This window comes from Oncorhynchus mykiss, chromosome 11, assembly GCF_013265735.2.
Source record: "Oncorhynchus mykiss isolate Arlee chromosome 11, USDA_OmykA_1.1, whole genome shotgun sequence".
NCBI classification, from domain to species: Eukaryota; Metazoa; Chordata; class Actinopteri; order Salmoniformes; family Salmonidae; genus Oncorhynchus; species Oncorhynchus mykiss.
Window position 1 is genome coordinate 24862454 of NC_048575.1, and position 26605 is coordinate 24889058.

A 26605-nucleotide genomic window follows, 5' to 3' on the forward strand; every position below is an offset into this window, starting at 1 on the left:
AAACGATTAGGGAGCATATTTCTCTTTATAGCCTCGTCGCTGGGCCCTGGCCGTGAAACACTCCTCTCACACATGGAAGAGGTAATGGTGACAAGGGCGTTCACAGCTTGTGGCGTTCTCAGGGGAAGCTGTAAGGCGGCTGGTGGTGGTGCTACACTGTCACCAACGCACCGCCACCAACAACCTGGGTAGTAAGGACCAGCATGCCCTGGGGGAGAGCTGGGATCTCCCATGATGCCTCTGGGCATACTTAGGATATAGAATGGTGAGAAACATACCGCTCTGATCTATCACTATAAGAGGACTACAATTACACTGTGTGTGAGTCATTTGGTTGGATTGTAATGGTGAAAAGTAAAGTGCTTCTGCCCGTTCAAGACACCAGGCAACTGGGAGGTGTCAAAGTGTGAGATACTGTCATCTTCAGGGAGAAACAGGGAGATAACTGTGGTGGCATGATGCTATGCTATGCTGCTCTTCACCTCTGTACAGCATTATGACTTGTTGTCACACTGAGAACTTCAACCAAACATAGATTTATGTTCTGGCAATGTGACAACGTTAAAAACAGTTGTCAAGCTCCTAGTCATAGATTAGAATGATAATGTGTATCTGAGTGGCTTCAGGGTTAAAATCCCTGAAAACAAGCACAAGCGCTGTCCCTCTTTTCTCGTAGTGAGATCTAACCAACTGTAAGAATACTGTTGTTGGTTGTGGCAGAATTGGGTTCTTGCGTCTCGATTGGTCACAATTTAACTCTGTCAAGTCCTTTGAAACTTTTAAGTATTTCATTCATGACATTATGTGGGTTAAAGGGAACTGGCAGGTGTTACTGGCCCTCAGAGCCAAGGTGCAATGTTCTCTGGCATCATGCCCTGCTTTCTCCTCCTCCCCCCTCTTCCTCTTCTCCTCTCCTCTCCCCCGCCTCTCCTCCACAGATCCGTGGACGTCTGATCTGATCTTGAGGTGAGACGTTACGTGCCATGACTTTCTCTCACGTACAGCAATGTTGAGGAAATGACGTGCTCTCTCCCCCTCCATCTCTCTCATGGTAGCTTGGTGCCACTGCCACCCACCACTGCCACCCTTATGGGGGTAATGTTGCAGAATAACAGGGCCAAGAAGCTTGCTAGACAGTAATGTGCACCCAGATGAGGGGAGGAGGAGGAGAGGAAAGGAGGGCCACCTCCCAACTGACTCCTCTCCCCCCTGGATGCACAACAAGGTTAATAACTCTATCAGCTAGACCCTAGCTACTTCTCACCGTTTAAAATGTCACACATATTTGGTGGAGAAAGCCAGCAAACACCATCTAATAGCTGTACAAGCTTGTTCATATAGGGAAATGGCAACAAGGCGTAGAGCATGTCGCAAAGTTTCAATAGAGGCCATTCAATGCAACATTACACTAGCCTCAGGTGCTGAAAAATAAAGTTTGAATGACAACTAGGTGACATTTTCCACGTCATTTGGTATTCAGGACATTGGAGGCAAAGGGAAATGTTGTTCTGTTTGATTCAGAGGGACTCTGGCAGTTGATGGAGTCCATTTGAGATATCGGAGGAGGGGACAAAATGTTTATGACAATCACAGAGCAGCACTGTAGTGCCTAAACACACCGCAGTACCGTCGGGCCAAGGCAGACAGGGAAAGCTGTCAGAGAGATTGGCTGTGACAGTTGTAAAGACTCGGAGGCTACTCTGAGAGAAAGAGAGAGAGAGAGAGAGAGAGAGAAGGAGAGAGAGAGAGAAAGAGAAGGAGAGAGAGGAAAGAGAGAGAGAGAAGGAGAGAGAGAGAGAGAGAGAGAGAGAGACAGAGAGAGAGAAAAAATGTGCCGCATTATAAACACACAGAGATGAGGAGGGGACTGACTTGACTGACTGTTCATGGAAACATAGACTGAGAATCGTGGATATACAGACTGAGAGGTGAAACGTAGGTTAAGGGGCAAATATGTTTGAGTCCCTATTGGTATATGACTATGATTATATCTGATCAACCTTCATGTGCGAAAGTGTCACTGCAAATGAATAGGGACACTAAACAGTAATGTGTACAAAAATGATTTGAAACTAACAAGGTTCCATAAAATATGAAGCAGCTGTTACATTTTCTTTACATATTAGCAGAAATCCAGAATGAAAACATGAACCAGAAGGACGTAAAACATAACTAGCATTCAAAATGTCCTGCTAAAAGCTCTACTGACTAACCCCGCTTACAGTTTCACATTTGTCTCCAAGGTAATGTAGAATGTCATTGCCAATTCTCCTGCCGTCTCCGCCTCCCTCATAAGTCAATATTGTGCCAGCAACACAAATGTCAACGGGGACATACACTGAGCCCTGACCCAGAAGTCTACCCAGAAGTCGTTACCTGCGTCCTAAATGGCTCCCTATTCCCTATATAGTGCCCTACTTTTGACCAAACTTCATAGGGCTCTGGTCAAAGGTAGAGCATGATATAGGGAATAGGGTGTCATTTGGGGGGGGGGGGGACACACACACACACACTTTCCCCTCTCCGGGGGCCCGTGGGGCTGATGGGGAGAACTAAAACACACTGGATAATCTACTATGGAGGAAAATATTGTAGGTTAATACTAAGCAGGATGTCTCAATACTGCTAGCTGATAACCATGCTCCAGGTGTCAACTGAGGATAAGACCCCTCTCTCATCACCTTCCCACAGTGAGGTTTTCCTCTATTTCATGTACTGTAAGTGGCTTTGGGAGGTAATTCTGTTACCATGGCTACGTTATATTACATTATATTTGACAACGTTACTGTAGTTCCATCAATTTCAAAGTAAAAGTCTAATACGTTGAAATTGATTTAATGTGTTTATTCCTAAAAACCCGATCCACACCAAATTGAATGGGCCCACCTCTAAAATAACCTACCTCTGTAGTATTTAAAGTCAAATTCATAAGCAGGGAATTCCCTATCCTAAACATGTAAAAGGACTCTGGGAAACTGCAGAGATGGTAGACGCTAATACTATTGCAATTAACGCCGGTCATTGTGTGTGGGGGGCACTAGCATGCGTTACCAGCAGCACATCCATGACGGCCGAGAGCATTGCAATCTCCAGTTCAAGAAAATCCAATCATATGTCTGCACGAGTGGAGGCCATTTCTTTCACCCCATGCTGTCGCTGTGGCTTATCAGGTGCCACCAGAGCAGCGATGGCTGCATAAAAATGGGGCCATGTTTTATATTTCTTTATAGAGGTATTTAACAATTCATTCTCCAAGTTTTAATAGTGTCTTCCTGCTGCCTCTATATCATCCCTCCCTCGCCTCTGCCGCCGAGTGCGAGGCTTTTGAAAGGCGATATCCATTCAACGTGTGAAACCTTGCCTCGGGGGCTTTTTATATTCTCAAAGTGCCAGGCACCCGCAGCGAGACAGATTCTTCTCTTGTTTGTACTCTGTAACCTGTACCATTAGTCTCTCTCTCTCTATGTGTCTCTCTCTCTCTCTCTCTCTGTCTCTGTCTCTCTCTGTCTCTCTCTGTCTCTCTCTCTCTCTCAAAGCTCCATCACAGACACCCAACACACAAACATTTCTCTCCTTTCATCCCTCGTCCTGTTGGTTTGCTTTTGTTTTGCCACAACAGACACCGTCGTGTGACAAGAGGACTGGCTGGAAGATGAACTGTGTACAGATTTGCGAGCCGTGCACTGCTGCCGTGTTGCCTCAAACCATGTCCAACCTTTCCTAGTATCATGTCCAGATGGCCATGCAGCCTGCGGAACAGATTTCTACCCCACCATGCTTTTAGCATCATCAGCAGGGTGCTGTCAGTCAGATCGGCCAGGCTGAGCCACAATCATTAGGAAAAAAGCTTTTTCCTATCAACCACATGCTTGATGTAGAGCAGAAAGAAAAGAGTGATGGAAGGGGGGGTAAAAAAAGGATGGAGGGAGGAGAGTAAGGGCATTTTCTCTGCTTCTGGTCCTGTCCTTGTTTCCATGGATGGGGGAAGAGCTAGGCTGCGACACCGCCGAGAGGTTGCCGCCGACAATGCACCTGGCGAACCCACGTGGTGACTTCACATTGTTTTCTGTAAATGGCCGATCTAGAAAGATAAACTCGTAACCACATTGGGGTTAGAGCCAGAGCCAGGGCAGAGCCAGATCAAGCTGACCCATTAGGATGTGACCCACATGGGTATATAACAGACACAACCACCCATTCAAATCAACCAGCTCCATAAGGATGAATGAATGATGTCAGATGGAATAAAGATGAAAGTTTAAGTGCAGCCCTGCATCGGGTACATACTCTCTCAGAGCAACAGAGAGATATACTGCGAGCAGACAGGCAAGGCAGGTGAAGAGTGTGTGTGTGTGTGTTCAGGTGATCATGTCAGAAGGTGTCTCGCTGGCGTTGCCTGCCTTCTGTAAAAAGACAAAGACAGGGGGTGGCATTTCGTTATGTTTCTCTTGACGTGTTTGGCGAGATGTGCTGATAGCACAGTTTCCTGACTGACAGGACAGCCCTGGGAGGGACTTCGCATCAGAGATAATTATGACCGTTAATGTCACCTGACACTCAGATCACAACCAGCAATAGGAAGACAGTCCTAGACAGTCTGAAACGGCAACCTATTCCATAGTGCACTACTTTGTGAAAAGTAGTGCACTAAATAGGGAATAGAGTGCCTTTTGGGACACAACTCCCCAGTTAAAGCCTAGGTTCAGAGCATATCTTTGTAGAACAAACAAATACTAGCAAATACATGATATACTACATTAGTCTGTTAGGGATGGGTAATAACTTTACCAAAATATTTGAATGAATTCATTGGATGGAGGAAGACGTTAGTTTCACGGCTGTTTAATGGTGGTGTTGAACGCAACACAACATTGTGTGGGCTCAACAAAGAAAGCTAATCCAGATGGCATGACCCAGTGCCTGTATTGACCTTCTGATAAACAGATGTTGGATGGGGGTCAGGTTCTGACTAAACCTCATATCTACCCAGAACTGGGTCCATCTGAACATACAGATCCCAACAAATCCATAAACTAAGACAACAAAGCTGCTATCGGGATCAACTTCATCTGGGACAGTGTGTGCATCCCAAATGGCATCATATTCCCTATACTCTATGGGCCCTGATAAAAACAAAAGTAGTCCACTAAATAGTGACTAGGGTAGGGTGCCTGTTGGGACATAGCCACTGTTTGATGTAACCTGGCGACGACAAGAACAATCCTGACCTGGTTTAACAGAGTTTTACCTTAGGGCCTATCTTAAATCACACCCTATTCCCTATATAGTGCACTACTTTTGACCAGAGCCAAGTACTTTTAGTGCACTATAGGGAATAGGGAGAGATTTGACATACAGAGATGGTATGTTAACAGCCATAGTACAGATCACTCTAGATAAAAAAAGAGAGATATGGCTGAGACGAATTAATAATGTCAGAGACGGTGTAAAACACACATCAGTGGCTTTATGCATTATGCATCAAAGGCCAGGGAGAGTGGCTCCTTCAAAAGGATAACATGACCGACCCCCAAGAGAGAGGGAGGGAGGGGGAGAGGGAGGGAGAGATAAAGGGAGGAAGACAGAGGGAGGGAGGAGGAGAAAGAGAGAGAGGGATAGAGAGAAAGAGCGACAGATGGAATCAATAGAGAGGGAGGGGGGGGTGGGTGGGAGAAAGGGTGAGAGATGGAGAGAGAAAAGGGAGAAAGAGAGAGAGAGGAATGAGAGACAGAGAGAGAGGAAGTGAGAGGGCCAGTGATGGGCTTTTAACGAGTCTCTAGTTGAGACTAAAAGGAGGGATGCCACTCCAGTGGCCGTGAGGGCCTTTCACACGTTGCTCATTAATCTGGCCATGATTCAGGAGGGCCACGTGGAGGAGGGGGAGGGAGGGAGAGAGAGAGAGAGAGAGAAGGGTAGTGGAGAGAGAAAGAGAGACAAGGAGATAGAGAGAGAAGGATGTGAGGATGTTTATGACTAACATTAATGACCTGCCTCGCTATACTGCATACAGGTAACTGCTAAAATAAAGGAAACACCAACATAAAGTGCCTTAATAGAGTGTTGGGGCACCACGAGCCAGAACAGATTCAATACACCTTGGCATAGATTCTACAAGTTTCTGGAACTCTATTGGAGGGATGTGGCCCCATTCTTCCACGAGAAATGCCAAAATGTGGGTTTTTGTTGACGGTGGAAAACGCTGTCTTAGGCGCCGCTCCAGAATCTCAAATAAGTGTTCAATTGGGTTGAGATCTGGTGACTGAGACACAAACACACACATTTTAAACCCCCTATGCTCCTCTTTCAAAGTCACTGAGATCTCTTCTTCTAGACATGGTAGCCAAAATAACAGACAACTGGGCATTTTTATACATCACCCTAAACATGAGAGGATGTTAGTTGCTTTATTAACTCAGGAACCACACCTGTTTGGACAAACCTACTTTCAATATGCTTTGTAATTGTATCCCTCATTTGCTCAAGTGTTTCCTTTATTTTGGCAGTTACCTCTGTGTGTGAAAATCATTCACAAAGTGGAGGTGGGTTAAACACACCAGGTGGGAGAGGAGACAAAACTGTTACAAAAAAAGGTATCAAAATGCAACACAGTTTTAAGATACATTTAGCTAGAAAACATGATTGTTGAATATACTTAATGAGATGATAATTGACAATACTTTACTTTAAGTTAACGGTGAAATGATGTCGACAAATTGTACCAACATGAGTAATTTCATTTTCATCAGAGAAGGGTAGGGAAATATGGAGAAATAACACTGAATAATTGTACTTGTATTTTGCAGTACTATATGCCCACAGCTTCACGATCTTTCCGCCCGGTAGGATCCAGCATCTCCTTTCATGTGTTGAAAGGCAGGGAACCATTGAAACGTGTCCTGTGAAGTGCTGCGATGCCATCCTCTGAAGGGACGATTTATTGACCGTCATCTCTGCCGTTCTTGAAGATATCAAGACAGCGCCTGTTTCTGGGGTTGACCCAGGCAATCAGCAGACTTCAAACCTCGTCCCCACGACGCCGGTCTTTGAACAGATCTGTAACGTCTGTTGCCAAACACCGAGCCGCACATGGCTCCGAGATTAAGGAGGGGGAACGCAGGACGGAAACACAACTGATGTTTTTTTTGTGTTGGTTTTGTGGTGCCTGGCTGTTACAGTGCACTGTAGCAAAACAGTCTCTGGCACATTCATGTGCATATGGGAAAGCAATGTTTTCAAACGCATGTTTTCAGTGGGTTGTTGAGCCAGAAAAAGTATGGTTAGAAAACAGAAGCCATTTTAGCACAGCATCAAAGGGAGATTGTGGCCCCTCTGCTTGTGACTGCTTGTGTCTACTTGTGACTGCTTGTGACTACTTGTGACTGCTTGTGTCTACTTGTGACTGCTTGTGACTGCTTGTGACTACTTGTGACTGCTTGTGTCTACTTGTGACTGCTTGTGACTGCTTGTGACTGCTCGTGACTGGTTGGGTGAGTGACTAGGCAGCATGGTCAATGATATGACACTCTCTTCACGCCATTCCGCCCGGCGGGGCGGTGCTATACGTCGCGGTGGGCATAGATTTGAGGTTGCACACCCCGTTGAGAACGAGACGAACACTCGCTCAAGTCCCGATCGTGGAATCGATTCAACACACCGCTAAGCCAGAGTACTGGTTGGCTATAGCTACAGCAACTACAGTTATGGGTGTACTTCTGTTTCATCAAGGACACAAAGACAACTGGCATAGCCGAATTCACATTCTGTTTTCTCTTTCTCTTTCTCAGCTAAATACATGATTTTGTATTTCAATTTCACATTGTTTAAACCTGAGAGATATCATTCATGTAAAGTCATCTTGTGGAAGTATGGATCCAGGACAATATGGTAATGTTGGCCTCGTGTACTGTATCGGCCAGGGCTCTCCAACCCTGTTCCTGGAGAGCTACCCTCCTGTCGGTTTTCGCTTCAACCCCAGTTGTAACTAACCTGATTCATTTGATCAACCAGCGAATTACTAGCGTCAGGTGTGCTAGATTAGGGCTGGAGTGAAAACGTACAGGACGGTAGCTCTCCAGGAAGAGGGTTGGAGAGCCCTGCTATAGGACCACTAACAAATAAATAAGGACATCCAAAATCCACCAGATTAACAGTTTTCAATGAAGCCAGCAATGCTGATACCAAATCATTTTGGGGAAGAAAAAAAAGTTAGCACATTGGGAGAGAAAAAGAGAGAGAGAGACAGAGAGAGAGAGAGAGAGAGAGAGAGAGGAGAGAAAGAGAGACAGAGCGATTGAGAGAGAGGAGAGAGAAAGAGACATAGAGAGAGAGAGAGATACGCAAAAGCTTATGTAGCCTAGTCTACTGTAAAACTCATACCACATTATACACGTTCATAGATTGCTTCACTAAATGACCAAAAGTATGTGGAAACCTGCTCTTCTAACATCTTACATGACGTTGGTCCCCAGCTTTGCTGCTATAACAATCTCCACTCTTCTGAGAAGGCTTTCCACTAGATGTTGGAACACTTGCTTCCATTCAGCCACAAGAGCATTCGTGAGGTTGGGCACTGATGTTGGGCGATTAGGCCTGGCTTTGCAGTCAGTGTTCCAATTCATCCCAAAGGTGTTCGATGGGTTGAGGTCAGGGCTCTGTGCAGGCCAGTCAAGTTCTTCCACACCGATCTTGACAAACCATTTCTGTATGAATCTTGATTTGTGCGCGGGGGCATTGTCATGCTGAAACATAAAGGGGCCTTCCCCAAACTGTTGCCACAAAGTTGGAATCACAGAATCGTCTAGAATGTCATTGTAGAGTTAAGATTTCCATTCACTGGAACTAACGGGCCTAGCCCGAACCATGAAAAACTGCTCCAGACCATTATTCGTCTTCCACCAAACTTTAGGCAGGTAGCGTTCTCCTGGCTTCTGCCAAACTCAGATTAGTCCGTCGGACTGCCAGATGGTGAAGTGTGATTAATCACTCCAGAGAACGTGAGCTTTACACCACTCTAGCCGACGTTTGGCATAACTCATGGTGATCTTAGGCTTGTGTGCGTGCGGCTGCTCGGCTATGGAAACCCATTTCATGAAGCTTCCAACAAACAGTTCTTGTGCTGATGTTGCTTCCAGAGGCAGTTGAGAACTCGGTAGTGAGTGTTGCAACCGAGGACAGACTATTTTAACGCTCTGCAGCACCTGGCGGTCCCGTTCTGTGAGCTTGTGTGGCCTACCACTTCGCGGCTGAGCCGTTGATGCTCCTAGACATTTCCACTTCACAATAACAGCACTCACAGCTCTAGCAGGGCAGAAATTTGACAAACTGACTTGTTGGAAAGGTGGCATCATATGACGGTGCCACGTGGAAAGTCTCTGAGCTCTTCAGTGAGGCTATTTTACTGCCAATGTCTGTCTATGGAGATTGCATGGCGGTGTACTCGATTTTATACACCTGTCAGCGACGGGTTTGGCTGAAACAGTTGAATCATTTGAAGGGTTGTCCACATACTTTTGTATATAAAGTGTACTATTCCACGTAGAGATAAAATAAAATAAGTGAAATTAGATCAAATCTAGTCATGAACAGTTTCGTATACTTCATTCGGGTAAAAGTAGATTGGCTTGATAGCGGCATTGACGTTGTTAGTTGGCCAGCAAGCAAAACTTAACGTTACACATCATGAACTTTTGGGGAAATTGGTCTAGCCCCTTGGTAGCTTGCTATGGTTACTTCAAATAAAGCAAAACAATGTATTGAGTGCAATTGTAAACTATAAAGTTTAGTGATGTCGGTGAAGAAGTTATGAATGAGGTACCAGGCGAATGCTTCTCGGTTGAACGTGGACGGGAATCGGACAGTCCTTGCACTTTGAAACCAACTCCCACCATGATGTATAGCACCGCCACCGGGCGAAATGCCGTGAAACGAGTGTGTCCCCCAATGTCATGTCTATGGGTCCGGCCCTGTATAAAGTCCCCTGGCTGGTCATATATCATGGAATATTGATATGGTTCCACTACACTGCAACACCTGACATTTGATTTATAGCTTAAGGTGTTCTTTTTTCATTCCTAAGCAGTCAACAAGGTATCAAGGGAAAATGTCAATGGTGCAGTGTGTTGGATGGAGAGAATGACATGTCTGAGATTGGTAAAGAAAAGGGCTAGCACAGGTAACTTGTCTTGTTCTAATGGGTTGTCCAATGTGCTTGTGTGTGTGTGTGTGTGTGTGTGTGTGTGTCTGTCTGCCAGTGTCCACATTAGTGTATGTGCAGCCATCTAATACTATATGCACTTCACACCACGTTGAAATAAATGCACATTTCTGTATAAGAATGCCCTTTTCAGTGTGACAGAAATAAGTCTGGCTGTGGCCCCTGCTCTCTTAACATTATACAAAATCCATCACGTGCAGTGTGCAGAGTAAGCATTATGCTGGATATTATGAACACAACACACTGCTAATAGTGTTCTCTCTATATATCTCTTTCTCTCTCTCTCTCTCTCTCACTTTCTTTTTTCTTCTTTTGTCTCTTTCTTTCTCTCTCTCTCTCACAAGCATGCACACATACACACACACACACACACACACACACACACACACACACACACACACACACACACACACACACACACACACACACACACACTACTCTCAGAAGTGCCTGTGTGTAGAGACAGAGAGACTGTGAGTAGAGAGACAGAGACATTGTGTGTAGAGAGACAGAGAGACTGTGTGTAGAGAGACAGAGAGACTGTGTGTAGAGAGACAGAGAGACTGTGTAGAGAGACAGAGACACTGTGTGTAGAGAGACAGAGATACTGTGTGTAGAGTGACAAAGAGACTGTGTGTAGAGAGACAGAGAGACTGTGTGTAGAGAGACAGAGACACTGTGTGTAGAGAGACACAGAGACTGTGTGTAGAGAGACAGAGACACTGTGTGTAGAGAGACACAGAGACTGTGTGTAGAGAGACAGAGACACTGTGTAGAGACAAAGATACTGTGAGTAGAGAGACAGAGACACTGTGTGTAGAGAGACAGACACTGTGTGTAGAGACAGAGAGACTGTGTGTAGAGAGACAGAGACACTGTGTGTAGAGAGACAGAGACACTGTGTGTAGAGACAGAGAGACTGTGTGTAGAGAGACAGAGACACTGTGTGTAGAGACAGAAAGACTGTGTGTAGAGACAGAGACACTGTGTGTAGAGAGACAGAAAGACTGTGTGTAGAGAGACAGAGACACTGTGTGTAGAGAGACAGAGACACTGTGTGTAGAGACAGAGAGACTGTGTGTAGAGAGACAGAGACACTGTGTGTAGAGACAGAGAGACTGTGTGTAGAGACAGAGACACTGTGTGTAGAGAGACAGAAAGACTGTGTGTAGAAAGACAGAGACACTGTGTGTAGAGAGACAGACAGAGATAAACACCAGGTGATGGGTGTTTCCAATCTGGCAGAAGAACTGTCTAATTATCAAGGGATCCGTCATACTATATTGAATCATCCTCTCCCTTCTCCCCTGTTGATGCATGTCAGACAGCTACTACCAGACTGCAGTACTGTGTCAATCCATGACCCCATTCTATCCAAAACACGTGGTGGACATTATTATAAACAGCAACAACAGCATCGTTGCTTCATCAGCTGCTCATTTGAGGCTGATATTTGTCCACTTTTTGTTGTTGTGGTTGTGAGTCGCAGGATGGATAGCAGAAAGAGGAGAGAAGGAGAACCATCCCTCTTTCCTCATCTGTGTGTGTGTGTGTGTGTGTCTCTACTCACTAATCTGTCCGTTTCACATCTTGACAAGACAACCGAGAGTGGCAACAACAACTGCCGTTCATTTTCAAACCTCATCTTATAAAAGCTATATTTCTCTCTTTTCAAAGCACCTAAGTGTGTGAGACGTTTAACATGCAGGTAAGGGGTTGTGCGTGGTTGGGAGAGCAGTGTGTGTGTCTGTGTGTGGTGGGAACACGCGGTTAAGTTTAGAAGGAGAGGAGGCTCACGGCACACAGTGTCTATCTTCATTCTCCTTCACAGTAATTAAAACAAGTGGATAAAAATGGCTGCTTCTGTTGCAAATGAACACTTCAGTTGATGATATGCACAAACAATCATAGAACTAAAATCACTATTTCATTTCACTCTCCAAATCTCCATCTAGCTGTAATCATGATAGTTGTAGGTTAACCGATTTGGAAAGTTCACGTGATTCCACAAGAGGGGGCTAAACTGTTGACGGAGTCTCAACAGTCTCTCCCTTCCCTTGACGACATACAGAACCACATCATCATTACTCATTCATTCTAATGTGCCGGTGCTTACATACACTACTGGGTTTCTCCATTAGGGCAGCAGCTAGGTAGTTCATCGTAGATGCCGACAGGGCACAGAAGTGAACACAGGAGTGGCTATAAGAATCACCTGGGTTAGAACAGAACAGGGAGGTTGAAATGGATTTTCTGTGTATGTCCGTTGGAATGAACTAGGTGTCAAGGCAGTAAGGTACTCCTAAGAGCTGTGGCTGACTTGGTGATAACTTCAGGAGTTTCTTGTGAGGAGAATACCTCAAGACCAGTTCCTGTAATGTATCTAACTTAACTCTTTCAAGACTTCGGTTAAAACTCTGTTGTGTTTTTTTTTATACCAATGTAAGAGTAGAAAAGCTTTATTTTCACAGACAGAAAGAGCCGAGAGAGGAAAACATACTATCGATATATGCCATCGACTAAAGCAGACGATGATCATTCAAGATCCGAAGCGAATGAAAATGCTCAGAGATGAGATCAAATCCCATCATTGACTGGTCTGCCCAAATATCACCGTGCCAAAGCTCAGACAGAGGACATCTGCCGGAGTTGTGACCGACTGCTTCTGAGTTGATATGATGAAGCACAAAATGTCCCAAGACATAGGTTGAGTTTCAAATATCACCCTATTCACTATATAGTGCACTACTTTTTGACCAGAGCCCATTTAGGGAATAGGGTGGCATTTGGGACGCACTCCACCATCAACTGAAACCCCACTGCAAGCAAAGGACTTAATGTGTCAGTGTCAGAATCAGAATCAGACATTAGGCTATGAGTCATGGTTAGCCAACTGTCCTGACGATGTCATCCGTATGCACAGTTCAACACTTCCTGTGCCTCAGAAACTGGTGAAATCAAAAGGTCACAGGAGGAGACAAGCCTCAATGACAGTGACAGTACAATTCCTATTAACTGGTAGCTAGCTCGGGTCTGTTTCAGAAAGCGTGACGTGATTGACTGGACTAGGAAATTGAACCGTAATGCATGCGATTCCATGCACAGAAAGGTGATAACGGCACTACATTTGTGCTAAATTGTATGCGAGTGAATCTTTGCTAAGATCATGTGCTGCATTCCTCTATTTTGGCAAAGACCGAAAAAGCTAATCCAGTATTGGAGAATGTAAATATGACTTAAGCACCATACAAGTAGTTTTTCCCATCATGCCAAACACAAATACTTAAAACATTCAGTGTGGATATGAGCCAAAACATGCCTATGTCGTAAACGGAAAAAGAGTGTAAATGTCATGTAAAAATATGCATTACATACATGACCCTGTCATGGACCTCATTGCCCTGTGGAATATCATGAACAGGGCAGTACATCCATAATGAACAGGACAGCCCAAGCAGTGCAGTCCGACTGCAACTATTAGGTATACACAGGGTCTGTCTGGCTGAAATATGAGGACTGTGTCCAGGCAGGCAGGTCTTCCTGAATGCTAAACTCTGCGAGAGAGAGACACTAGGACCTACAACCAATCAGGGCAGAGCACCACTGTGATCTGCCACCAATCAGAACAGAGAAAAAGTGCGCCCTGCATCCAATCAGAGCAGAGCCAGTGTGCCCTGCAACCAGTCAGAGCAGAGCCAGTGTGCCCTGCATCCAATCAGAGTAGAGCCAGTGTTCCCTGCAACCAGTCAGAGCAGAGCCAGTGTGCCCTGCAACCAATCTGACGCCTAATTAATCCTGAAGGTCTTTTGTTCCGCTGAGGTTTCTCTCTTTTTTCCCCCACTGCAACACTCCATCCATCCTCTTCTCCTGGTATGTCCTCTCTTGCCCGGCTCAGTCAGCCCCTCATCTTTCCCTGCCACCTCTCAATGCCTCCCCCTCCTCCCCCCCTCATCCCACCTCTCCTCCCCCACCACCTTCAGGATAAACGTCCCGGGAAATAAACGTAAGTGTCTGTTGGTTTGGACTTTGGGCTTGCCAGTGGAACACATTATGTTTTCGGGATTGTTCTTCACTGTATTTCTGTATATTTGTGTTTCCACAAATATTTACATTAGTTGTGTCTGAGAATGGTAATGAACAGAATGTGAAGGGGAACTTTCCCACGACACTACTACCGATGGATCTCTACATTCATCTTAACACCAAATGGTGCACTGCCATACAAACAGACCTCCAATCTGTAAATAGTTACCCGGTCCTCAGGTTATCCAAGGACACTGTGGTAATGGTCTAGCCCAGAGGGAGTGCCCTGCCTCCTGACACTAAGGTCATTCAAAGGGCACAACCAGACCCTCATATTTTCTCTGTCGTTCCTCTTCTCTCTTCCCTCTCTCGTGCCTGAGTGGGGGAGATAAACGTGTACGCCCAGGCACACAAGACCAATAGCCGTGATTTATCGGAAACCATTTGGTACCTGAGCGTCTATGAAATTGTAATGAACTTGATTATGCTTTAATGAAGTGTGAGGGTTCCTCAGGACTGATTACAGTACAGCCACCATGCGTGGCATAGCAGGGGCCAGGAGAGAGAGAGAAAAAAGAAGGGAGGACGAGAAAGAGAGAGGGGGGAGGGGGTGACAGTGATGGTGGTGGGAATAACAACTAGGTGCTGGCGGGAGCGTCCCAGTCGAGGCTAAGAGAGGTTAGTTAGGGGCGTTACGAGTTAGAAAAGGGGACTGTAGTCAACCTTACAGGGGGAACGCTGCTAATTTCATTTCAACCTGTGTAGGGATCTTTTCCTGTCCTGGTACAAACTGCATGCTGACGTGGCGGAGGAAGAGATTTAACAGTTTTATAGGTCATATTTTGCATAAGTATTAGACAGTTCATGACGGTTCTAACCTTTCCGTGTACAAAGTGCTTCCATTAAATGTAAAAACATTATTGTTCCATAATTTCAGGCACCAAGCTCTCCCATTCGTTTTCTTTCAACTCCCCAGGAGGAATAACACCAATGGGGACAGGATAACGTGTCAGGTTGTTCCAGCAACTAGAAAATCCACTGAAAACAGCTAGATATCCTTGTTATATCCAATTAGGAGGGCTTTCAAAAATAGCTATCAGATGTGCAAATGCATGCATTTAGTTTCCGGTTACTGACTCTCTAACCCTATGATCCAAAGGTACTTATCAGGTATTAGAAGTCATTGACGTTATCTGTGAATTAAACCAGCTTCGACAGGTCTCTACACTCCTAGAAAAAAAAGGCTGCAAAAGGGTTCTTTGGCTGTGTCCATAAAATAACCCCTTTTGGTTCCAGGAATAACCCACTGAGATCCCTCAGTGGAAAGGGATATGGAATCTAAAAGGGCTATACCTGGAACCTGACAGCCAAAGAACCCTTTTAGGTTCCAGATAGAACTTTTCTCTAAGAGTGTATAAGCATGTGAGGCAGACAGGCAGCTCACCCACTCGATACGTCTGTAACACTGTCTAATGCGTCCCATATTGCACCCTATTTCCTATATAGTGCACTACTTTTGACCGGAGCCCTGTAGACCCTGGATTAAAAGAGAGCACCATATAGGGAATAGGGTCCATTTGGAACGCAAACACTCTGCTGCAGGTGGCCTCAGGGTGTAAATCAATTTCTGTAATAATTCATTCGTTTTTCACACGTTCCTTTCCTCTCCCATGTTGGATAATTTTTCTATTTCTTGAAATCGCTGCTTGCCTGGCCTAGCTTGGCCGCTGCCATCGTTAATTTGTTGTGGCAATATTAATTAATGATTTTTGCTTCATGGCTGTTTATATTCAGACAGATTAGAAGTCAAGAGATTAGAAAAAGAAAACAATCTGTAAAACGCTCGGTGGCTGACAGGGGTCACCTTGGTGTCTCAAATCATATTCAATTTGCCGGCATGGGGAAATTACCAGGCTAAATGATTCCATAGCTAGGCGTATCTTCTGTCTAATAACGGCCTGCATTCAGAAGAGCTCAATGAGACCACATTCAGCCCTGGGGAAAACACACCATACAGTTGCATACTGTAAAGAAACGTTATGAAATGCATCTGTGAAATATTATTAGATAATTGGATTTAAATGGTTTCTTTTAATCAAGTACAGTCAGGTCCAAAATGATTGGCACCGTTGATAAAGATGAGCAAACAAACATGTATAAAATAAATCATATAAATACTGAGCTATAATGTATGCCAAAAAAATGTTGCTCCAATTTTATTCTGATATACTAATACAATTGCTCAGAGAAAGACACTTTATTTAACAAGTAATACAAAAAAAATCTCGAAAAGATAGGTGTCAAAATTATTGGCACCCATATTTTCCTTACTCCGGCACACTCCCCTTGCGAGGATTACAGCACTGAGCCTTTTTCTGTCTCAAAAAGATAGATGTCAAAATTATTGGCAACCCTGTTTTCAATGCTTGGTGCGCCCTCCCCCTGAGAGGATTATGGCACTAAGCCTTTTCCTAAAATGTTTTATGAGACTGAACAACACATTGGGAGGGATCTTAGACCATTCCTCCATCTTAGAATCTTTCTAGATCCTTGATATTCTTCATCTGTACTTAGGGACTGCCCTCTTCAATACAAACAACTGGTTTTCAATGGGGTTCTTCTTTCGACACCAAACCCACCACTGGTGTCCGCAACCAAGGAGATCTATTTTCGTGTCATCTGACCATAGCATCGCTTCCAATCCAAGTTCCAATACCGTTTAGCAAACTCCATGCAATTACAGTTGTTAGTTGCTCTCAATAATAATAAAAAGAAATGCTGGCAACCCTTCCAAAGAGCATACGCCTATTGGCATGGAGTTGACGTCTAATTGTAGATTTGGAGAATTCTCCAACTTTGGCCCTTGGATATTCCTTCGCCTCCCAAACCATCTTCTTCACTGTGCGTGGTGACAAGATACACTTGCGTCCAATACCAGGCAAGTTTACCACTGTTCCAGTGTTTTTAAACTTCTTAACTTGTGCCTTAATAGTGGTATGATTAATGAAGGTCAACAACCATTTGTCTCTTTTTGTTTGTGAGCTCTTTGCATTTCCCTATGGTGATGGATGACAAAGAGATGCGTGTTACCTCATTTTTATACCCCAGTGAAACAGGAAGCCATGGAAGGCCACAATACATTTTTCTCTCCCCAAAATATTACTCGTTAAACAAAATATATTTATCTGAGCAATTGCATTAATATAATGTCTTGAACATACAATATAAATGAAATCAAAGTGTCTCGGTTGCGTACACAGACTTGCAGGTGTTTTTGCAGATGCAGGGAAATGCTTATTTTGCTGTGCAGTAGAATGGAGCTCAGTATTTAAATTATTTATTTTATACAGTCTTTTTTGCTCATCTTTATCAATCATTTTGGATCTGACTGTATCTGGAATATCTATTGTTGTGTGTTAAAAGTGTGTAATGACCGAGTACAGTCTGCTACTGAGATGAAGGATTAAACCTAAACATATTCATCATGCAAAGTGGGGTGACATCCTGCTTACAGAACAGTCAATAGTGGCAATGTTGTTGTTGGTGTTTTTGTAAGCAGGAAGTTGACGTCACCATGGCGTCATATTTGTTGTGTTTATATAATAAAGATCTCCTGAATCACTGAGTGTACATTTAATCAACCTTCTACCAGGTTAAAAATCACATTTGATTCTTATGCATCTCTGTACCTCCCCCTCCTCCCTAGCCTTGTCCCCCACCATTGTTATTCTGTCTTGCCGGTGCATTTCCTTATGTCTCTAATCCAAGGTTAAAGAGCCGGGGGTCGCCGACAATGGCCCGACCAATGACCTGGAGTTGTCCTTCAGTCAGCCGAAACCGGCCCAGACTCACCCGCTACCCCCCCTGCCCGCCACCCTGCCCGTCGCCGTCTTGAAGATCGGAACTCTTATGTTGACTTGGCAACGCGGCAGATCTTTGTCACGGCGGTCAGAGCGGCAACTGCACCGTGAGGCGAGAAGATAGAGAGGGAGAGATTAAGTGGCCAATCAACCTGGGAACAAGGGGTAATCATTCCACTTAGTCATGTGACCGGAATCCTGATGCCAAATTACATTCACTTCTCTTTTCCTCTCTCTCCTCACAGTCACACTGCAAGTGGATAAATTACACCCACCCAGACCTGCCTGGACTGGAGAGTGTTCAATGCTGTTCTCTCACTTTGTACAGTACAAAGTGAGAGGACAGCATTGAAGGATAATTGTCTTTAAGTAACCTGTTAAAGAAATACAGTTTGAGTATCCGATGCTGATTCTATCAAATTAGAACATCGTTTTAATAACAACTACAGGAGAATACAGAGTATATTCGAAACTCTTAAAATGGGTCTGCATTTTTATATCACAAAGTAGCAATAACTTTGTAACTGACCTTAACACTGTCTTATTTCTGATGATGGAGAACAAAAACCTGCATGGTCGGATGTTCGGTGCCATCAGGGGTGTGCGTGTTTGTGTGTGCGCCTGCGTCATTATTTAGAGATGTGTGGAGCTATACCGGAGTGTGAGCAGCATACCACAATACTAGACATTGGATGAGTTTCAATATTTGATTTAGGAGCTGGACATTGGAGCTAGTCTTCAAGTTATTGTTCAGGTTAGCCTGAGGCTATCATCCTGGCGTGGTTCTGGATTCCTCTCCTCCAAGACAATATCATGTCCTTGACAAACATCCCCTTCTTTCTCGCTTTCTATTGGCTCTACTCTCCCTCTTTCATTCTGCAAAGGTGACCTACTGTAGGTTTCGACCATTCTCTCTCTCACTCTCTCTCTGTCTCTCTCCATCTACGGAAAAACTCAAAGGAAGGAAGGTCTTTATAATAACCCATGCCTTTCCGCCTTGCCTAGGATGGCGTTCCTTACCTAGGATGGCGTTCCTTACCTAGGATGGAGTTCCTTACCTAGGATGGCGTTCCTTACCTAGGATGGCGTTCCTTACCTAGGATGGCGTTCCTTACCTAGGATGGCGTTCCTTACCTAGGATGGAGTTCCTTACCTAGGACAGCGTTCCTTACCTAGGACGGCGTTCCTTACCTAGGACGGCGTTCCTTACCTAGGACGGCGTTCCTTACCTAGGATGGAGTTCCTTACCTAGGATGGCGTTCCTTACCTAGGATGGCGTTCCTTACCTAGGATGGCGTTCCTTACCTAGGATGGCGTTCCTTACCTAGGATGACGTTCCTTACCTAGGATGGAGTTCCTTACCTAGGATGGAGTTCCAGTAAAAGTGCGTGCACTAAGGTAAAGCCTGAGTCAGTCTCTGTAAAAGAGAGCTGGCCTAGTGACTAAGTCTGGCACTCTCCCATTACCAGGCCTTACATCTGGTGGCTATTGAACTCCTAACCTCTCACATGCACATAAGCACGCGCACGCATACCCAATAAGGAAAAAACACATGATTTCAGATGCGAAATTTACACTTGTTGCAAGTGACATTTTATGAAACATCATTTGTTTTTGGAACACTTCACGTGATGATATTTTACATGAAGTTTCACATGTGGATTCAAACACACACAAACAGGGCTTTTGACAAAAAAAAAAGCTGTCATCAAGGCAAAGGGTGGCTATTTGAAGAATCTGAAATATAAAATATATTTTGATTTGTTTAACACTTTTTTGGTTACTACATGATTCCATATGTGTTATTTCATAGTTTTCATTTGTTCACTATTATTCTACGATGTAGAATAATAGTAAAAATATAGAAGAACCCTTGAATGAGTAGATGTTCTAAAACTTTTGACCAGTAGTGACTTTAAAGTAGACATCCTTTGCCTTCATGACAGCTTTGCAAACTCTTGGCATTCTCTCAACCAGCTTCACCTGGACTGCTTTTCCAATAGTCTTGAAGGAGTTCCCACATATGCAGAGCACATATTTGCTGCTTTTCATTCTTGGTTGAATTTCTGGAAAGAAACCACAACTAAAGGACACCAATAAGAAGAAGAGACTTGGCAATCTGTCCTTTGGTCTGATGAGTGCACATTTGAGATTTTTGGTTCGAACCGCTGTGTCTTTGTGAGATACAGAGTAGGTGAACGGATGATCTCCGCATGTGTGGTTCACACTGTGATCCATGGAGAAGGAGGTGTGATGGTGTAGGGGTGCTTTGCTGTAGACACTATCTGTGATTTATTTAGAATTCAAGGCACACTTAAACAGCATGGCTACCACAGCATTCCGCAGCAATACGCCATTCCATCTGGTTTGCACTTAAAGTGACTATCGTTTTCGTTTCAACCGGACAATGACCCAAAACACACATCCAGGCTGTGTAAGGACTATTTGACAAAGAAGGAGAGGGGTGGAGTGCTGCATCAGATGACATGTCCTCCACAATCACCCGACCTCAACCCAATTGAGATGGATTGGGATGAGTTGGACCGCAGAGTGAAGGAAAGGCAGCCAACAAGTGCTCATCATATGTGGGAACTCCTTCAAGACTGTTTGAAAAGCATTCCTCATGAAGCTGGTTGAGAGAATGCCAAGACTGTGCAAAGCTGTCATCAAGGCAAAGGGTGGCTACTTTGAAGAATCTAAAATATATTTTGATTTATTTAACACTTTTTTGGTTACCCCATGATTCCATATCTGTTCTTTCACAGTTTTGATGTCTTCACTATTATTATACAATGTAGAAAATAGTTCAACTAAAGAAAAACCCTTGAATGAGTAGGCGTGTCCAAACTTTTGTAAGTAAGTAAAGTGCTGTACTGTAAGTAAAGTAAATCTCAGCTTTGTTAAAAATACACTCAAGAAAAACTATTATATTCATCATAGTGATTAATTCAGGAGTACCATTAAAAAGGGGTTGGAACTGGTTTAGGGAACAGAACCGAAAACCGGAAAATAACATTTTTCAAGGAACATAAACAGAACCTGGAATGAAAGTGATCCATACTGTTCTGGAACAGAGCCGTTATTTTAAAAGCATGGGAACCGGTTAAGAACGTTATTTTACGTTCAGAAATTGCTTGACTCCAACAAAGAAAAAACACAGCAAAGCGCCTATGCTGTTACGGTTTTCTGTATGGGAAAGAGAAGCGGACCAAAACGCGGCATGGTGGTTATTCATGTTTAATGAAAAAAACGATAAACACGAACACTACAAAACAATAAACGTGGAAAACCAAAAAACAGTCCTATCTGGTGCAAACACAGAGACAGGAACAATCACCCACCAACACACAGTGAAACCCGGGCTACCTAAGTATGATTCTCAATCAGCGACAACTAATGACACCTGCCTCTGATTGAGAACCATACTAGGCCGAAACATAGAAATACCCAAATCATAGAAAAACAAACATAGACTGCCCACCCAACTCACGCCCTGACCATACTAAATAAATACACAACAAAGGAAATAAAGGTCAGAACGTGACATATGCAAACTTATTCCAGTGTCTGCCTATAAGCTGAAAATCTTTGCCATCGCATGTTTAGACTACCTGCCCCTCTCCGAAGCATAGGCTATTGTACTGACTTTACAATCGTAATTCAGAAGATAGGGAGAGAGATTTTTAATTCAATGATAGTTAAGGCTACTATAGACCTAGTAATCAAATCAAGCTACCATAGGCCTAGCAATCAAATCAAGTCATATGGTATTTTTACACATGTGCCAAATACAGCAGCTGTAGACCTTACCATGAAATGCTTACTTACGAGCCCTTAACCAACAATGCAGTTTTTGCAACAAGTAAGAAAATATTTCCCACAAAAATACATTTGAAAAATAAACTAAAGTAAAAATAAATATATATATACAAAAAAATGGTACACAATGACATAACAACAAATCAAACCAAATTGTATTTGTCACATACACAATGGTTAGCAGATGTTAAGTGTAGCGAAATGCTTGTGCTTCTAGTTCCGAAAATGCAGTAATAACAAACGAGTAATCTAACCTAACAATTCCACAACTACTACCTTATACACACAAGTGTAAAGGGATAAAGAATATGTCCATAAAGATATATGAATGAGTGATGGTACAGAACGGCATAGGCAAGATGCAGTAGATGGTATAGAGTACAGTATATACATATGAGATGAGTAATGTAGGGTATATAAACATAAAGTGGCATAGTTATATTCAGTAAAGTGGCGAGTCTATATTCAGTATACAGGGGGTACCTGTACCAAGTCAATGTGCAGGGGTACAGGTTAGTCGAGGTAATTGAGGTAATATGTACATGTAGGTAGAGGTAAAGTGATTATTCATAGATAATAAACAGTAGCAGCAGCGTAAAAAAGGGGGAGATGCAACTAGTCCGGGTAGCCATTTGGTTAACTGATTAGCAGTTTTATGGCTTGGAGGTAGAAGCTATTAAGGAGCTTTTTGGACATAGACTTGGCACTCTGATACCACTTGCCATGTGGTAGAAAGAGAGAACAGTCTATGACTTGGGTGGCTGAAGTCTGACAATTTTTAGGGCCTTCCTCTGACACCTCCTGGTATAGAGGTCCTGGATAGCAGGAAGCTCGGCCCCAGTGATGTACTGGGCCGTAAGAACTAATTGAGGTAATATCTACCCTCTGTAGCGCCTTGCGGTCGGTCAGATGTCGAGCAATTGCCATACCAAGCGGTGATGCAACCATGCTCTCGATGGTGCAGCTGTAGAACTTTTTGAGGATATGAGGACCCATTCCAAATCTTTTCAGTCTCCTGAGTGGGAAAAGGCATTGATGTGAAAGGGGCGTGCTCGGCCCTCCTTTTCCTGTAGTCCACGAACAGCTCCTTCATCAATCTTGTTTCTCGTTGGATTTATTAACTACAAATATGTAAGACGGGTTTTTAATTATGGTGCTGCTCTGCACACACAAGCTTGTTAGCTGGCAAGCTCAAAGGACATCCAAAGTTCCGCCATAGAAGCCACTCCTCCAAGTTATAATTCTGTGGATCTAATTTACAGTGCAATCGGAAATTATTCAGCCCCCTTGACTTTTTCCACATTTTGTTACATTATAGCCTTATTCTAAAATGGATGAAATTGCTGTTTTTCCCCCCCTCTTCAATCTACACACAATACCCCATAATGACAAAGCAAACTATTCAGACCCTTTACTCAGTACTTTGTTGAAGCACCTTTGGCAGCGATTACAGCCTCGAGTCTTCTTGGGTATGATGCTAGATGCACACCTGTATTTGGGGAGTTTCCCCCATTCTTCTCTGCAGATCCTCTCAAGCTCTGTCAGGTTGGATGGGGAGCGTCGCTGCACAGCTATTTTCTGGTCTCTCCACAGATGTTCGATCGGGTTCAAGTCTGGTCTCTGGCTGTGTGCTTAGGGTCATTGTCCTCTTGGATCGTTGTCCTGTTCATTCAGGATCTCTCTGTACTTTGCTCCGTTCATCTTTCCCTCGATCCTGACTAGTCTCCCAGTCTCTGCCGCTGAAAAACCTCCCTCTGATGAAACAAATCTTGGTTTTATCAGAACAGAGAAACTTGTTTCTCATGGTATGAGTCCTTTAGGTGCCTTTTGGCAAACTTCAAGTGGGCTGTCATGTGCCTTTTACTGGGGAGTGGCTTCCGTCTGGCCACTCTACCATAAAGGCCTGATTGGTGGAGTGCTGCAGAGATGGTTGTCCTTCAGGAAGATTCTCCCATCGCCACAGCCGAACTCTATAGCTCTGTCAGAGTGACCATCGGGTTCTTGGTCTCCTTCATGACCAAGGCCCTTCTCTCCCGCTTGCTCAGTTTGTCCGGGCGGCCAGCTCAAGGAAGAGTGTTGGTGGTTCCAAACTTCCTCCATTTAAGAATGATGGAGGCCACTGTGTTCTTGGGGACCTTCAATGCTGCAGAAATGTTTGGGTACCCTTCCCCAGATCTGTGCCTCGACATAATCTTGTCTCTGAGCTCTACGGACAATTCCTTCAACCTCATGGCTTGGTTTTTGCTCTGACATCAACTGTGGGACATTATATAGACAGGTGTGTGACTTTCCAAATGAAATCCAATCAATTGAATTTACCACAGGTGGACTCCAATCAAGTTGTAGAAACATCTCAAGGACGATCAATGGAAACAGGATGCACCTGAGCTCAATTGTGAGTTTCAAAGCAAGGGATCTGAATACTAATGTAAATAAGATATCTGTTTTTTATTTTTAATACATTTGCAATAATTTCTACAAACCTGTTTTCGCTTTGTCATTATGGGTTATTGTGTGTAGATTGATGAGGGGGAAAAAAACATTGAATACATTTTGTAATGTAACAAAATGTGGGAAAAGTAAGTCTGAATACTCTCTGAATGCACAGCAGATAATGCATGTCAAAACAGAATGCCCAGCGCTTCAAGCCTCCTCAATCTTCTCTTGCTCTCTCCCCACCCGCAAAATGTCAGTCCCATCTTGCACCATCGGCTACACTTGTCTGTCCATCACACATTTAAACAACTAGCTTGCCTGCTCTATCCACACTGATTGTTGAAATCATTTCATGGAGGTAAATGTAAAAAACAGTTGATTTGACAGGTTAAAAAAGGAACATAAAGGAACGATATAAACCGTAAAAAAATGTTTGGATCGAGCCGGTACTGAACTTTATTTTGCTGGTAGGAACAGTGGAACAGAATAAAAACAAATGTGGTTCTATTCAGAAAGAAATGATTGGAAAAGAATTTAGGTTCCAACCCCTGATTGAAACAGAATAATATTCCCCAATAACAGACAACAATACAGAAAAACCCTCAAATTGCTGAAAGTCAATTAAATCAATGACGAGAGAAGAATCAGATGAACTGATGTCTAAAATAGCAGTGCAGATGGCTCTATTTATCTTAGTGGAGAGATGAATTATACTTGTTGGTAATGAATATGTAGAGGAACGCTACGATGCAGAAATGCTGCTACGATGCAGAAAGATCAGCGTACACAAAATGGAAAAGTCAGTAATAAGTGATCATGTCAAATTTAATCAGATTATCATTGATTGAAGATTGTTCACTTAACTTATACTTAAAACACATAAAGTGTGGATGTTTTTCTTTCACCTCAAATTCTAACTCTCACATGTAAAGAACTTTGCTGAAATGTAGATCCCCGTGTTGTCACGTTTATTTCACATGAGTAGTTTCATGTCACTACATGATGTCACGTTATTACATTAACTTAAGATCATTGTAATCACATGTGAAACAGATATCACATGTGAAACTCATGTGGTTTTTCACTAAGAGCTACTCGACGATCCGCAGAGAAATCTTAGAAGGATTGTGTGTTTGATGTGTGTGTGTCCTTCACCACTTCAAAATGACTGTTCCCCCTTTCCCCCATTCGACAGTAGCAAGCAGACAGCACGGCTGACTTTCAAGAATTTCCACAAGCGACTGCTTTCTGGAACTAAACGGGTGAGGCAAATCCTCTTAAAATCCTTTTAAACACCATGACAGGAGGTAAAAAATAAAAGTTTTCTCCCAGGCTAACATGAGCAGGTTGTTTGGCTGATGTTGTTCCGGAAAGGAAGGACACTTTGCTTGTCTATTTCTTCAAGGCATGGAAGGGAATGCTAATAGGACATAGCCCATTTAAAGGTTCACAATAGCTTTACTTTTGGTCATGTAGTGTATGTCAGCCAATTGTAACTCCAAAAAACGTATAGCTTATATAGCTGAAACTGGTTCCGGCTGCTCACCTCACGTGTGCCTGCTGCTGAGGAGAGAGCACGATGCAGTTCCCTTTTTCTTCCCCGTATTTATCAATTGTTTAGTCAATTGTTTAGTCAGTTGGAGTGCACCGGCACTCCAACTGACTCCGACAGTTCAACTTGAGGTGAGGAAGAATGTTTTAGGCCTACCAGAGTTACTCCTTTAATCTACCAGAGTTACTCCTTTAATCTAACAATATAATGCTTATCTTTATCAAAATGAAGGAATTAGCCTCCTTCTTTATGCCTTTATCTGAATAGCAGTAGTAGCCTATCTGACAAGTATAAAGAAATCCATGTCAACGGTGCGAACATGGCGCTGGCATATCTCAATCTTTCTCTCCGTCTCTCTAGGGCTAGGAATCTCCTTTAATATATATATATATTTATATGAATCTCATATAATGGACGTCTAAGCCTATAGGCCTCTATGCATGCAATGCCCTGATGCATTTATCGCTCAAATCTCCGACAGCTGAATCGTGTTTGAGGAACGTAAAAACCAATAAAATAATAGACTACAACGTTTTTAATGCTTCTACTACCTCATGGCAAGCGGTACCGGAGTGCCAAGTCTAGGTCAAAAAGGCTTCTCAACAGTTTTTACTCCCAAGCCATAAGAATCCTGAACAGGTAACCAAATTACCCGGACTATTTGCATTGTGTGCCCCCCCAACCCCTCTTCTACGCTGCTGC

At 43.6% G+C, this 26605-nt stretch overlaps 1 protein-coding gene across 1 annotated transcript in view; it reads right to left on the reverse strand.

The window, feature by feature from the left end:
• adarb2 (adenosine deaminase RNA specific B2 (inactive)) overlaps nucleotides 1-26605 on the reverse strand; it is a 193621-nt gene that overhangs the window by 28626 nt on the left and 138390 nt on the right. The window lies entirely within an intron of this gene.